At 44.3% G+C, this 12,725-nt stretch overlaps 1 protein-coding gene across 1 annotated transcript in view; it reads left to right on the top strand.

The window, feature by feature from the left end:
* GLI2 (GLI family zinc finger 2) overlaps positions 1-12,725 on the top strand; it is a 101,443-nt gene that overhangs the window by 49,132 nt on the left and 39,586 nt on the right.

Here is a 12,725-nt window from a genome sequence, read left to right on the forward strand (position 1 = left end):
AGGACTTGAGAAGAAAAATTGTGAGGAAGCCTGAGCAATCTCAAGGCTACAAGTCCATCTCCAAAGCCCTGAATGTTCCTGTGTCTACCGTGCGCAGTGTCAGTAAGAAGTGTAAAGCCCATGGCCCTGTGGCTAACCTCCCTAGATGTGGACGCAAAAGAAACATTGACCAGAGATTTCACCGCAAGATTGTGCGGATGGTGGATAAAGAACCTCGACTAACATCCAAACAAGTCCAAGCTGCCCTGCAGTCCGAGGGTACAACAGTGTCACCCCGTACTATCCAGCGTCAGCGTCTGAATGAGAAGGGACTGTATGGGAGGAGACCCCGGAAGACCCCACTTCTTACCCACAGACAGAAGCCAGGCTGGAGTTTGCCAAAACTTACCTGAGAAAGCCAAAACTGTTCTGGAAGAATGTTCTCTGGTCAGAGGAGAGAAAAGTAGGAGAAGGCCTCAACATAGAGATTACAGGAAAAAAGAGAGGCCTTCAAAGAGAAGAAGACGCCCCCTACAGTCAGACATGGCGGAGGTCCCTGATGGTTTGGTCTAAAATTGAAGCAGAGCCTTGTAAGAAACTCATTGCTGGTTAGCGGAAGCGGTTGTGCGCAGTTATTGTGTCTAAAGGTTGTGCTACCAAGTATTAGGCTGAGGGACGCCAATACTTCTGTCCGCACCAGTTTTGGAGTTTTGTGTAAAATGATCAATGATGTGACTTTTTTTTCATTCTCTTTTCTGTTTTTTCATTGAAAACAAAATAACTGAAGATATTACCAAAGCGTTTGTGCTGTGTAATCATTATCTGGGGGACAGCGAGGATTATCTGACAGGACTGCAGGGGGCGATACTTATACTGTATATACCCTGTGTCACTTATATACTATATAAGAGTCTGTGCTGTGTAATCATTATCTGGGGGACAGCGAGGATTATCTGACAGGACTGCAGGGGGCGATACTTATACTGTATATACCCTGTGTCACTTATATACTATATAAGAGTCTGTGCTGTGTAATCATTATCTGGGGACAGCGAGGATTATCTGACAGGACTGCAGGGGGGCGATACTTATACTGTATATACCCTGTGTCACTTATATACTATATAAGAGTCTGTGCTGTGTAATCATTATCTGGGGGACAGCGAGGATTATCTGACAGGACTGCAGGGGGCGATACTTATACTGTATATACCCTGTGTCACTTATATACTATATAAGAGTCTGTGCTGTGTAATCATTATCTGGGGACAGCGAGGATTATCTGACAGGACTGCAGGGGGCGATACTTATACTGTATATACCCTGTGTCACTTATATACTATATAAGAGTCTGTGCTGTGTAATCATTATCTGGGGGACAACGAGGATTATCTGACAGGACTGCAGGGGGCGATACTTATACTGTATATACCCTGTGTCACTTATATACTATATAAGAGTCTGTGCTGTGTAATCATTATCTGGGGGACAGCGAGTATTATCTGACAGAATTGCAGGGGGCGATACTTATACTGTATATACCCTGTGTCACTGATATACTATATAAGAGTCTGTGCTGTGTAATCATTATCTGGGGGACAGCGAGGATTATCTGACAGGACTGCAGGGGGCGATACTTATACTGTATATACCCTGTGTCACTTATATACTATATAAGAGTCTGTGCTGTGTAATCATTATCTGGGGGACAGCGAGTATTATCTGACAGAATTGCAGGGGGCGATACTTTTGGCCAACACTGTAGATAGCACATGGCGGGGGTCCTGTTACTTATCTTACATATGGCTTGTAGTTTTGTGTATACACAGGATTGTCCAGAATCATCAGTTGCGACCTTTTTACTTAAGAGTCGCCCAGTCTGGTACATGATGACGAACCCTCAGCTGTGAGCAGGTGTCTAATAAACCTGATATTTCCATTCACAAACAGCAAGCAGAGATCTTGGAAATGGTGAAGAAGTTACAGGAGCCCGTCACCATGTTCATGAAGGTTACAGATGGGTTATATTCTGCTTTAGGTGTTTTGTGGCTTCTTGTCGGATGTGACGGGTTCCTGTGCTCTCTGCAGCCTCTGCACCTCTCCCTCCATGTCTCAGCCCTGGCACGGTGCCACACTGAAAAAATAAAGTGGGCCCTTATGACTGCTCCCCATGTCCCTCATGTTATAAGCGGGTCATTCTGCATTTAACCCTTTGATTTCCTGGCTGCAGTGTCTTGCATTCTGTGACGGGTTCCTGCGCTCTCTGCAGCCTCTGCATGTCTCCCTCTTATGTCTCAGCCCTGGAGCTGCTCCATCTCATTACTACACTCCAAGCAAAATAAAGCGGACAGTAAGGGGGCGACCCGGAGCGAGGAGCACAAGGCTGCACTAAACTCCACTCCAGCTGTTTCCAGTCTGTGGGTTTCTGTGTAGTTTTACATCCCTGTCCTGAGTGATCTGTCTATTCTCTCTGGGGTCAGGCAGCTTTAATCCTGACTGGAGAAGAGGAGATCAGTGGAGATTGGAGCCAGAACATTCCCAAGGAATGCAGGCGCTCTTAACCCCTGCACTGCCGCCACCCTCTCAGTTGCAGCCCTGTGCTCCCTGTTACAGTTTGGTTTCTACATTGTACAGGTCTGGGACTTTGTAACGTAAATGTTCAGACGTCACTCACTTATATGCTACTTTGAGGTCTAAGACTTGGAGACAATTCCTGCAAATTTCCTGCAAAAATAATAGTAAAAACTATGCCCCCCCCCCCCCCCCATTCCTCCAGCCGAACCCCCTAATTACAGATCGCCCGCCACACACAGGAAAGCCTTTCATTTGGGGGCACAATGCCGCTCACAAGTATCTAAATCTTCCCGTCCAGTTCACTTTTGTGAATGTTTAATGCACGTGAAATTTATTCATTCTGTTCCCGTCCATTGAGGCTTTTGCCGGTTCGCCCAGGATGTTAATGCGCCCACATGACAATATCCGAGGGGGCCGAGGAGCAGGAGGTAAAGCCCAATTATTAAAGCTCTTGCTGTGCAGGAAAATAGAGGAAGGGTCTGAGCTTTGTGTGGGTCGCAGGACTTACAAGCCGCTGCTGGAAGGTGGAGAAAGGGGCTGAGCTCTTAGTATTCTGCTCGGGTAGTCGGTGTGTGAGCGCCATGGCCGCCAAGACTGTGGTGTGGCTCGCGTGATCGCCATATGCTCGGGGTTCAGGCTGCATTCACACTTTAAGCCCCAAATAGACTGAAAGGCTTTTTTTTCCTGATCCGACAAAAGTTCCAATAATTTCTTTCTTATAGAAGTTTCCTCATTAAACACTCCTGGCACAGATTCCAACACAAGCATAAAAGGGGGAGGGGGCCCCAATCTGGAACTAATTGACAAAAGCCCTCACCCCTATGCCAGAGCATTAGGATCAATGTGGGTTTTCTCCTTCATCTCCTGGGACGTGACTCTCCACTGGTTCTCCCCATGACATGTACCAGGTCACACTGGTCTGGAGACAGGAGGATGGTCAGAGCTGCGGCCCCTCTCTAGGTCCCCCCCATTAGTAGCATCAATACCAGGGAAGAGGATGGCACAAGGTCTGGTATAGGGTCAGGGTGGATATAGGGTCAAGATGGATATAGGGTCAGAGCTGGTATAGGGTCAGGATGGATATAGGGTCAGAGCTGGTGTAGGATCAGGATGGATATAGGGTCAGGGTTGGTGTAGGGTCAGGATGGATATAGGGTCAGAGCTGGTGTAGGGTCAGGATGGATATAGGGTCAGAGCTGGTGTAGGATCAGGATGGATATAGGGTCAGAGCTGGTGTAGGATCAGGATGGATATAGGGTCAGAGCTGGTGTAGGGTCAGGATGGATATAGGGTCAGAGCTGGTGTAGGGTCAGGATGGATATAGGGTCAGAGCTGGTGTAGGATCAGGATGGATATAGGGTCAGAGCTGGTGTAGGATCAGGATGGATATAGGGTCAGAGCTGGTGTAGGGTCAAGATGGATATAGGGTCAGAGCTGGTATAGGGTCAGGATGGATATAGGGTCAGAGCTGGTGTAGGATCAGGATGGATATAGGGTCAGAGCTGGTGTAGGGTTAGGATGGATATAGGGTCAGGGTTGGTGTAGGATCAGGATGGATATAGGGTCAGAGCTGGTGTAGGGTCAGGATGGATATAGGGTCAGAGCTGGTGTAGGGTCAGGATGGATATAGGGTCAGAGCTGGTGTAGGGTCAGGATGGATATAGGGTCAGAGCTGGTGTAGGATCAGGATGGATATAGGGTCAGAGCTGGTGTAGGGTCAAGATGGATATAGGGTCAGAGCTGGTATAGGGTCAGGATGGATATAGGGTCAGAGCTGGTGTAGGATCAGGATGGATATAGGGTCAGAGCTGGTGTAGGGTTAGGATGGATATAGGGTCAGGGTTGGTGTAGGATCAGGATGGATATAGGGTCAGAGCTGGTGTAGGGTCAGGATGGATATAGGGTCAGAGCTGGTGTAGGGTCAGGATGGATATAGGGTCAGAGCTGGTGTAGGGTCAGGATGGATATAGGGTCAGAGCTGGTGTAGGGTCAGGATGGATATAGGGTCAGAGCTGGTGTAGGATCAGGATGGATATAGGGTCAGAGCTGGTGTAGGGTCAGGATGGATATAGGGTCAGAGCTGGTGTAGGATCAGGATGGATATAGGGTCAGAGCTGGTGTAGGGTCAGGATGGATATAGGGTCAGAGCTGGTGTAGGGTCAGGATGGATATAGGGTCAGAGCTGGTGTAGGGTCAGGATGGATATAGGGTCAGAGCTGGTGTAGGATCAGGATGGATATAGGGTCAGAGCTGGTGTAGGGTCAGGATGGATATAGGGTCAGAGCTGGTGTAGGGTTAGGATGGATATAGGGTCAGGGTTGGTGTAGGATCAGGATGGATATAGGGTCAGAGCTGGTGTAGGGTCAGGATGGATATAGGGTCAGAGCTGGTGTAGGGTTAGGATGGATATAGGGTCAGAGCTGGTGTAGGATCAGGATGGATATAGGGTCAGGGTTGGTGTAGGGTCAGGATGGATATAGGGTCAGAGCTGGTGTAGGGTCAGGATGGATATAGGGTCAGGGTTGGTGTAGGGTCAGGATGGATATAGGGTCAGGGTTGGTGTAGGGTCAGGATGGATATAGGGTCAGAGCTGGTGTAGGGTCAGGATGGATATAGGGTCAGGGTTGTTGTAGGGTCAGGATGGATATAGGGTCAGAGCTGGTGTAGGGTCAGGATGGATATAGGGTCAGAGCTGGTGTAGGGTCAGGATGGATATAGGGTCAGAGCTGGTGTAGGGTCAGGATGGATATAGGGTCAGGGTTGGTGTAGGGTCAGGATGGATATAGGGTTAGAGCTGGTGTACGGTCGGGGTTGGCATTTGGTCAGTGAGGGTATAGTGTAAAGGCTAATATTGAGCCAGGGCAGGTAAAGGGTAAAGGCTGGTATAGGGTCAGGGCAGGTGTAAGGTCAGAGCTGGCATTGGATCAGTGGAGTTATAGGGTAAAGGCTGGTGTTTGGGTCAGGGGTGACGTTGGGTCAGTGGAGGTATAGGGGCTGGTGTAGGGTTAGGGCTGGCACCCATCAATTTCAAGAACAAGGACAGTCATGGAAATAAGTCTCAGCCCATTACTCTCAGTGTATACAATCTGTGCTTGTTGTCAGTGAATTGGAACATTCATTGCTAAACCCTTCTGATGGCTGAGGCTTTGTTACAGTTGTATCCAGTCCAGTCCTCTGTGAGATAAACCTGTAGCTGCACAAACCTCTCTCCTGTCCCGATAGTTACAATGTATCAGTCTGGTGTCCAATCCAATTGTAGCAAACCCCCAGCTGTGACAAGCCGCAGGTCTGTACAAGGTTCTGTAAATCAGTGGAACTTGCACCTATCAGACATTTATGCCAAATCCTATACAGGGGAAGCTCGGCCATTGCTCAGTGTCCACTTTTTCTAGGGAACCCCCTTAGGATGAGAACCCATTAGGAGAAACTGGACTATCCCTTTAACAAGTATGCCTTTATTCAGGGTTTCTGAAACAGTTTATGGTAACTTAAAGAGCTGAGCAAAAACCTGACCCTGAAAGCCAACATGGAGCTGTCATTGTCACTTTGCTCCTCCATTATGCCTCCTGTCATGGGTTCAGTCTCACAGCTCCGCACATTTTTGACAAGTCGCCCTCTTGGCACCCCGGCCCATTCCAGACCTTATTTTTAGCTCAGTAGTGGGAGCCCCCAGTGTCTTCCGCAGAGGTGTAAATGTGCGACGCCGCGTTCTGCGTTATTTCAGGGACGTGGAAAGAAAAACACTTTGATTCTTGGCGCAGAAAGTTCAGACTTTCCAGCAGCAAATTTCACCAAAAGCTGCGAATATTTGCTTAATAAACCCTCCTGATGACAGGTGGAGACGCTGGGTCTGCGGATCTGCCTGCATTAACTCTTCTCTGACAGGCGGAGCTACTGGGGGAACTTTATGGAACCGATCTGCGAATGACACGATTAGAGAAACTGGAGACATCGGGTAAAGCTGCCGGTTTATGAGCTGCGCTGATACATTGTGCAGAAAAGCTGCGACTGTCCCTTGTTGAGTTCCTACTGGTTACGTTGTTGTGAATTGCTGTTACATTTTGTATCTATTTGTATCAGCATTACTGTCAATTGTATCCACGTCCTCAGAATGTGAACTCCTGCTCCAGCATTCACCCGGCTGTCAGCAGCTCCGCGTGGGCCGGACTGATGATGTCACCTTATTGCTGCAGCCTGGGCTGGCGCCCTGTTCTATTCTGCAGATGTAAATTGCCTGTAGTGAAGAAGATGCCGACACTGCATAGGCAGGAGCAATGGAATAATATAAAGACTCCTGCCTGCCCCAGACTACTCACTGCCCCTGACTACTCACTGCCCCTGACTGCTGACTGCCCCAGACTGCTGACTGCACAGGCTGGGAGATAGATAGATAGATAGATAGATAGATAGATAGATAGATAGATAGATAGATATTAGATAGATAGATAGATAGATATTAGATAGATAGATAGATAGATAGATAGATAGGGAGATAGATAGATAGATAGGAGATAGATAGATAGATAGATAGATAGATAGATAGATAGATAGGAGATAGATAGATAGATAGATAGATAGATAGGAGATAGATAGATAGATAGATAGATAGATAGATAGATAGATAGGAGATAGATAGATAGATAGATAGATAGATAGGAGATAGATAGATAGATAGATAGATAGATAGATAGATAGATAGGAGATAGATAGATAGATAGATAGATAGATAGGAGATAGATAGATAGATAGATAGATAGATAGATAGATAGATAGGAGATAGATAGATAGATAGATAGGAGATAGATAGATAGATAGATAGATAGATAGATAGATGATAGATAGATAGGAGATAGATAGATAGATAGATAGATAGATAGATAGATAGGAGATAGATAGGAGATAGATAGATAGGAGATAGATAGATAGATAGATAGATAGATAGGAGATAGATAGATAGATAGATAGATAGGAGATAGATAGATAGATAGATAGATAGATAGATAGATAGATAGATAGATAGATATAGATAGATAGATAGGAGATAGATATAGATAGATAGATAGGAGATAGATAGATAGATAGATAGATAGATAGATAGATAGATAGGAGATAGATAGATAGATAGATAGATAGATAGGGAGATAGATAGATAGATAGATAGGAGATAGATAGATAGATAGATAGATAGGAGATAGATAGATAGATAGATAGATAGATAGATAGGAGATAGATAGATAGATAGATAGGAGATAGATAGATAGATAGATAGATAGATAGGAGATAGATAGATAGATAGATAGATAGATAGATAGATAGATAGATAGGAGATAGATAGATAGGAGATAGATAGATAGGAGATAGATAGATAGGAGATAGATAGATAGATAGATAGATAGATAGATAGGAGATAGATAGATAGATAGATAGATAGATAGATAGATGATAGATAGATAGGAGATAGATAGATAGATAGATAGATAGATAGATAGATAGATAGATAGGAGATAGATAGATAGGAGATAGATAGATAGGAGATAGATAGATAGGAGATAGATAGATAGGAGATAGATAGATAGATAGATAGATAGATAGGAGATAGATAGATAGATAGATAGATAGATAGATAGATAGATATAGATAGATAGATAGGAGATAGATAGATAGATATAGATAGATAGATAGGAGATAGATAGATAGGAGATAGATAGATAGATAGATAGATAGATAGATAGGAGATAGATAGATAGATAGATAGATAGGAGATAGATAGGAGATAGATAGATAGATAGGAGATAGATAGATAGATAGATAGATAGATAGATAGATAGATAGATAGATAGGAGATAGATAGATAGATAGATAGATAGGAGATAGATAGATAGATAGATAGATAGATAGATAGATAGGAGATAGATAGATAGATAGATAGATAGATAGATAGATAGATAGATATAGATAGATAGGAGATAGATAGATAGGAGATAGATAGATAGATAGATAGATAGATAGATAGATAGGAGATAGATAGATAGATAGATAGATAGATAGATAGATAGGAGATAGATAGATAGATAGATAGATAGATAGATAGATAGGAGATAGATAGATAGGAGATAGATAGATAGGAGATAGATAGATAGATAGATAGATAGATAGGAGATAGATAGATAGATAGGAGATAGATAGATAGGAGATAGATAGATAGATAGATAGATAGATAGGAGATAGATAGATAGGAGATAGATAGATAGATAGATAGATAGATAGATAGATAGGAGATAGATAGATAGATAGATAGGAGATAGATAGATAGATAGATAGATAGATAGATAGATAGGAGATAGATAGATAGATAGATAGATAGATAGGAGATAGATAGATAGGAGATAGATAGATAGGAGATAGATAGATAGGAGATAGATAGATAGGAGATAGATAGATAGATAGATAGATAGATAGGAGATAGATAGATAGGAGATAGATAGATAGATAGATAGATAGATAGATAGATAGATAGGAGATAGATAGATAGATAGGAGATAGATAGATAGATAGATAGATAGATAGATAGATAGATAGGAGATAGATAGATAGATAGATAGATAGGAGATAGATAGATAGGAGATAGATAGATAGATAGATAGATAGATAGATAGGAGATAGATAGATAGATAGATAGATAGATAGATAGATAGATAGATAGATAGATAGGAGATAGATAGGAGATAGATAGATAGATAGGAGATAGATAGATAGGAGATAGATAGATAGATAGATAGATAGATAGATAGATAGATAGATAGGAGATCACTTCTGCCATTACTATGTGAATATTAATAACCCGGATGATTTGTCTGATCTTGCAGAAATAAAACTAATTTCAGCTTTGTCCCAATTCTTGGTGGATTTTTCCGTTCCCCTTTTTCTGGAGGGGTGAGATACCACCCACCACAGGTGTACAGCCACCGAGACGACAGCGACCCAATTAAAGTGAATTATAACCACCGCCATAGGGCTGACACATGGGAGGAGACGCCTCTGTAATACCGCACAGTCACGGGCCGGATTATCAGACATTCTGGATTACGGGACAGATTATAGTCACCCCTTCTGGTCTATAAGATTACATTCTATAGGTTCTGCCTTGTATACTGGCCATGGTATAGGGTAGACATTGTATACTGATCACTAGATTCTATAGGTTCTGCATGGCCTCGGTGTTACAGGCTGCTCAGTAATTCTATACTGCTCACATGCAGCTATTATATAGTGGAAATGTATTTTCTGTGTTTTGTGCTGATTATTAGATGCTATAGGTCCTACATTGTATACTGCTCGGTGAATCCTATATTCATGATGATTTCCTTCATTGTATACAGGTATTGCTATGAATTCTATACTGCTCATTGAATCTTATAGGTTCTGCGGTGTATACTAGAGCTGTATACATGTTATCATGGGCCACTGTATTATATACAGGCTGTTACTTGTATACTGTCAGCTCCTCAGTGATATACAGGGGGTCCGGACAGTCTTCAGACCCCTGTACATTTCTCCCTTGTTGTCTCCTTGCCGCCATGTTATGTCTCAGTAATGGACACTTGGCCTCACAGGACAGGAAAAAATCAGAAGTGGAGATATTTTTGCAAATTTATTAAAAAAGAAAATATTAAATTTCCCCCGGCCAGAAGTATTTGCCCCATTGCTCGGAGTATTTGCCCCGTTGCTCGGAGTATTTGCCCCTTCTGAGCTCGCACAGCCCGGAGTCTTCTTGATACAAGTCTGGATTTGGGGCTCCTCTGCTGTTCCTCCTGGCAGATCCCCTCCAGTTCCATCAGGTTGGATGGTGGACGTTGGTGAAGCCATTGTCAGGTCTCTCCAGAGAAGCTCCATTGGGTTGAGGTCGGGGCACTGGCTGGGCCGGTCAGGAATGGTCACAGAGATGTTCCTTTGTGATTTTAGCCGTGTGCTGAGGGTCTTGTTGGAAGGTGAAGCTTCGCCCGGTCTGAGGTCCAGAGCGCTCTGAAGAGGTTTCTTCCAGGATATCTCTGTACTTGGGCGCATTCATCTTTCCTTCCATTCCAACCAGTCGTCCTGTCCCTGCCCCATAGCCTGATGCTGCCCCCCATGTGTCACTGGTGGGATTGTATTGGGCAGGTGATGGTCTGGGCCTGGTTGTCTCCACACAGACCATCGTCAGAGCAGAGAATCTTATTTCTCATAGTCTGGGAGTCCTTCATGTGTTTTTGGCTTTCCTATGTCTTGCACTGAGGTGAGGTTTCCTTCAGGCCACTCTGCCATAAAGCCCGGACTGGTGGAGGCCGCAGTGATCGGTGACTTTATGGAACGTTCTCCCATCCCCCTCCTGCGTCTCAGGAGCTCGGCCTCAGTGATCTTTGGGTTCTTCTTTACTTCTCACCAAGGCTCTTCTCCCACCATTGTTCAGTTTGGCTGGATGGCTGGGTCTATAAAGAGTTCTAGTCGTCCCAAACTTCTTCCATGTAAGGATTATGGAGGCTGCTGTGCTCTGAGGAACCTTGGCCAGATCTGTTCCTTGTCACAATCCTGTCTCTGAGCCCCTTGGACGGTTCCTTTGACCTCCTGATTCTCCTTTGATGTGACCTGTGCTGTGAGGTCTTATATAGACAGGTCTGCGCCTCCTAATCACGTCCAATCAGGTTCATTACACACAGCCGGACTCCAAGGAAGGAGAAGAAGCATCTCAAGGAGGATCAGAAGGAAATGGACCTGTGAGTTACATATGAGAGTCACAGCAGAGGCTCCGAATACTTCTGGCCGGGGAGAGCTCAGGTTTTCTTTTTTAATAAATTTGCAAAAATCTCTCCATTTCTGATTTATTCTGTCAAGATGAGGCCGAGTGTCCATTACTGAGACATAACATAGCAGCAAGGAGACAACAAGGGGAAATGTAAAAGGGTCTGAAGACTTCCCGAAGCCCCTGTATATATGTCCTGTCACATATATCAGATGACTCTGGCTGCAGAACTGACGCTCAGGCCCTGGGGTCCAGTGTGGGGTCCGTCCCTGGGGCTGCAGTGGGACCTGCTGACTTATCTCCTGTTATTTCCTGTTTCTTGTCTTTTATGTCTTCAGTTTTTATTATATTCTTATTACTGAGAGTGCGCCGTCTGTACGGGAGCTGGGGGAGGAGCTCACAAGGGGTTAATAGCGCCCAATAACTAATATATATATATATATATATATATATATATATATATATATATATATATATATATATACCAGGAGAGGCCGACTGTAGGACAGGAGAATACAATCTATTACTATCTGTTATCAGCCATGTCAGGAGAGGAGAGGCCGACTGTAGGACAGGGGAATACAATCTATTACTATCTGTTATCAGCCATGTCAGGCTGGGAGAGGCCGACTGTAGGACAGGGGAATACAATCTATTACTATCTGTTATCAGCCGTGTCAGGAGAGGAGAGGCCGACTGTAGGACAGGGGAATACAATCTATTACTATCTGTTATCAGTCATGTCAGGCTGGGAGAGGCCGACTGTAGGACAGGAGAATACAATCTATTACTATCTGTTATCAGCCATGTCAGGAGAGGAGAGGCCGACTGTAGGACAGGAGAATACAATCTATTACTATCTGTTATCAGCCATGTCAGGAGAGGAGAGGCCGACTGTAGGACAGGAGAATACAATCTATTACTATCTGTTATCAGCCATGTCAGGAGAGGAGAGGCCGACTGTAGGACAGGGGAATACAATCTATTACTATCTGTTATCAGCCATGTCAGGAGAGGAGAGGCCGACTGTAGGACAGGGGAATACAATCTATTACTATCTGTTATCAGCCATGTCAGGAGAGGAGAGGCCGACTGTAGGACAGGAGAATACAATCTATTGCTATCTGTTATCAGCCATGTCAGGAGAGGCCGACTGTAGGACAGGGGAATACAATCTATTACTATCTGTTATCAGCCATGTCAGGAGAGGAGAGGCCGACTGTAGGACAGGGGAATACAATCTATTACTATCTGTTATCAGCCATGTCAGGAGAGGCCGACTGTAGGACAGGAAAATACAATCTATTACTATCTGTTATCAGCCATGTCAGGAGGGGAGAGGCCGACTGTAGGACAGGGGAATACAATCTATTACTATCTGTTATCAGCCATGTCA

This window comes from Leptodactylus fuscus, chromosome 8, assembly GCF_031893055.1.
Source record: "Leptodactylus fuscus isolate aLepFus1 chromosome 8, aLepFus1.hap2, whole genome shotgun sequence".
NCBI classification, from domain to species: Eukaryota; Metazoa; Chordata; class Amphibia; order Anura; family Leptodactylidae; genus Leptodactylus; species Leptodactylus fuscus.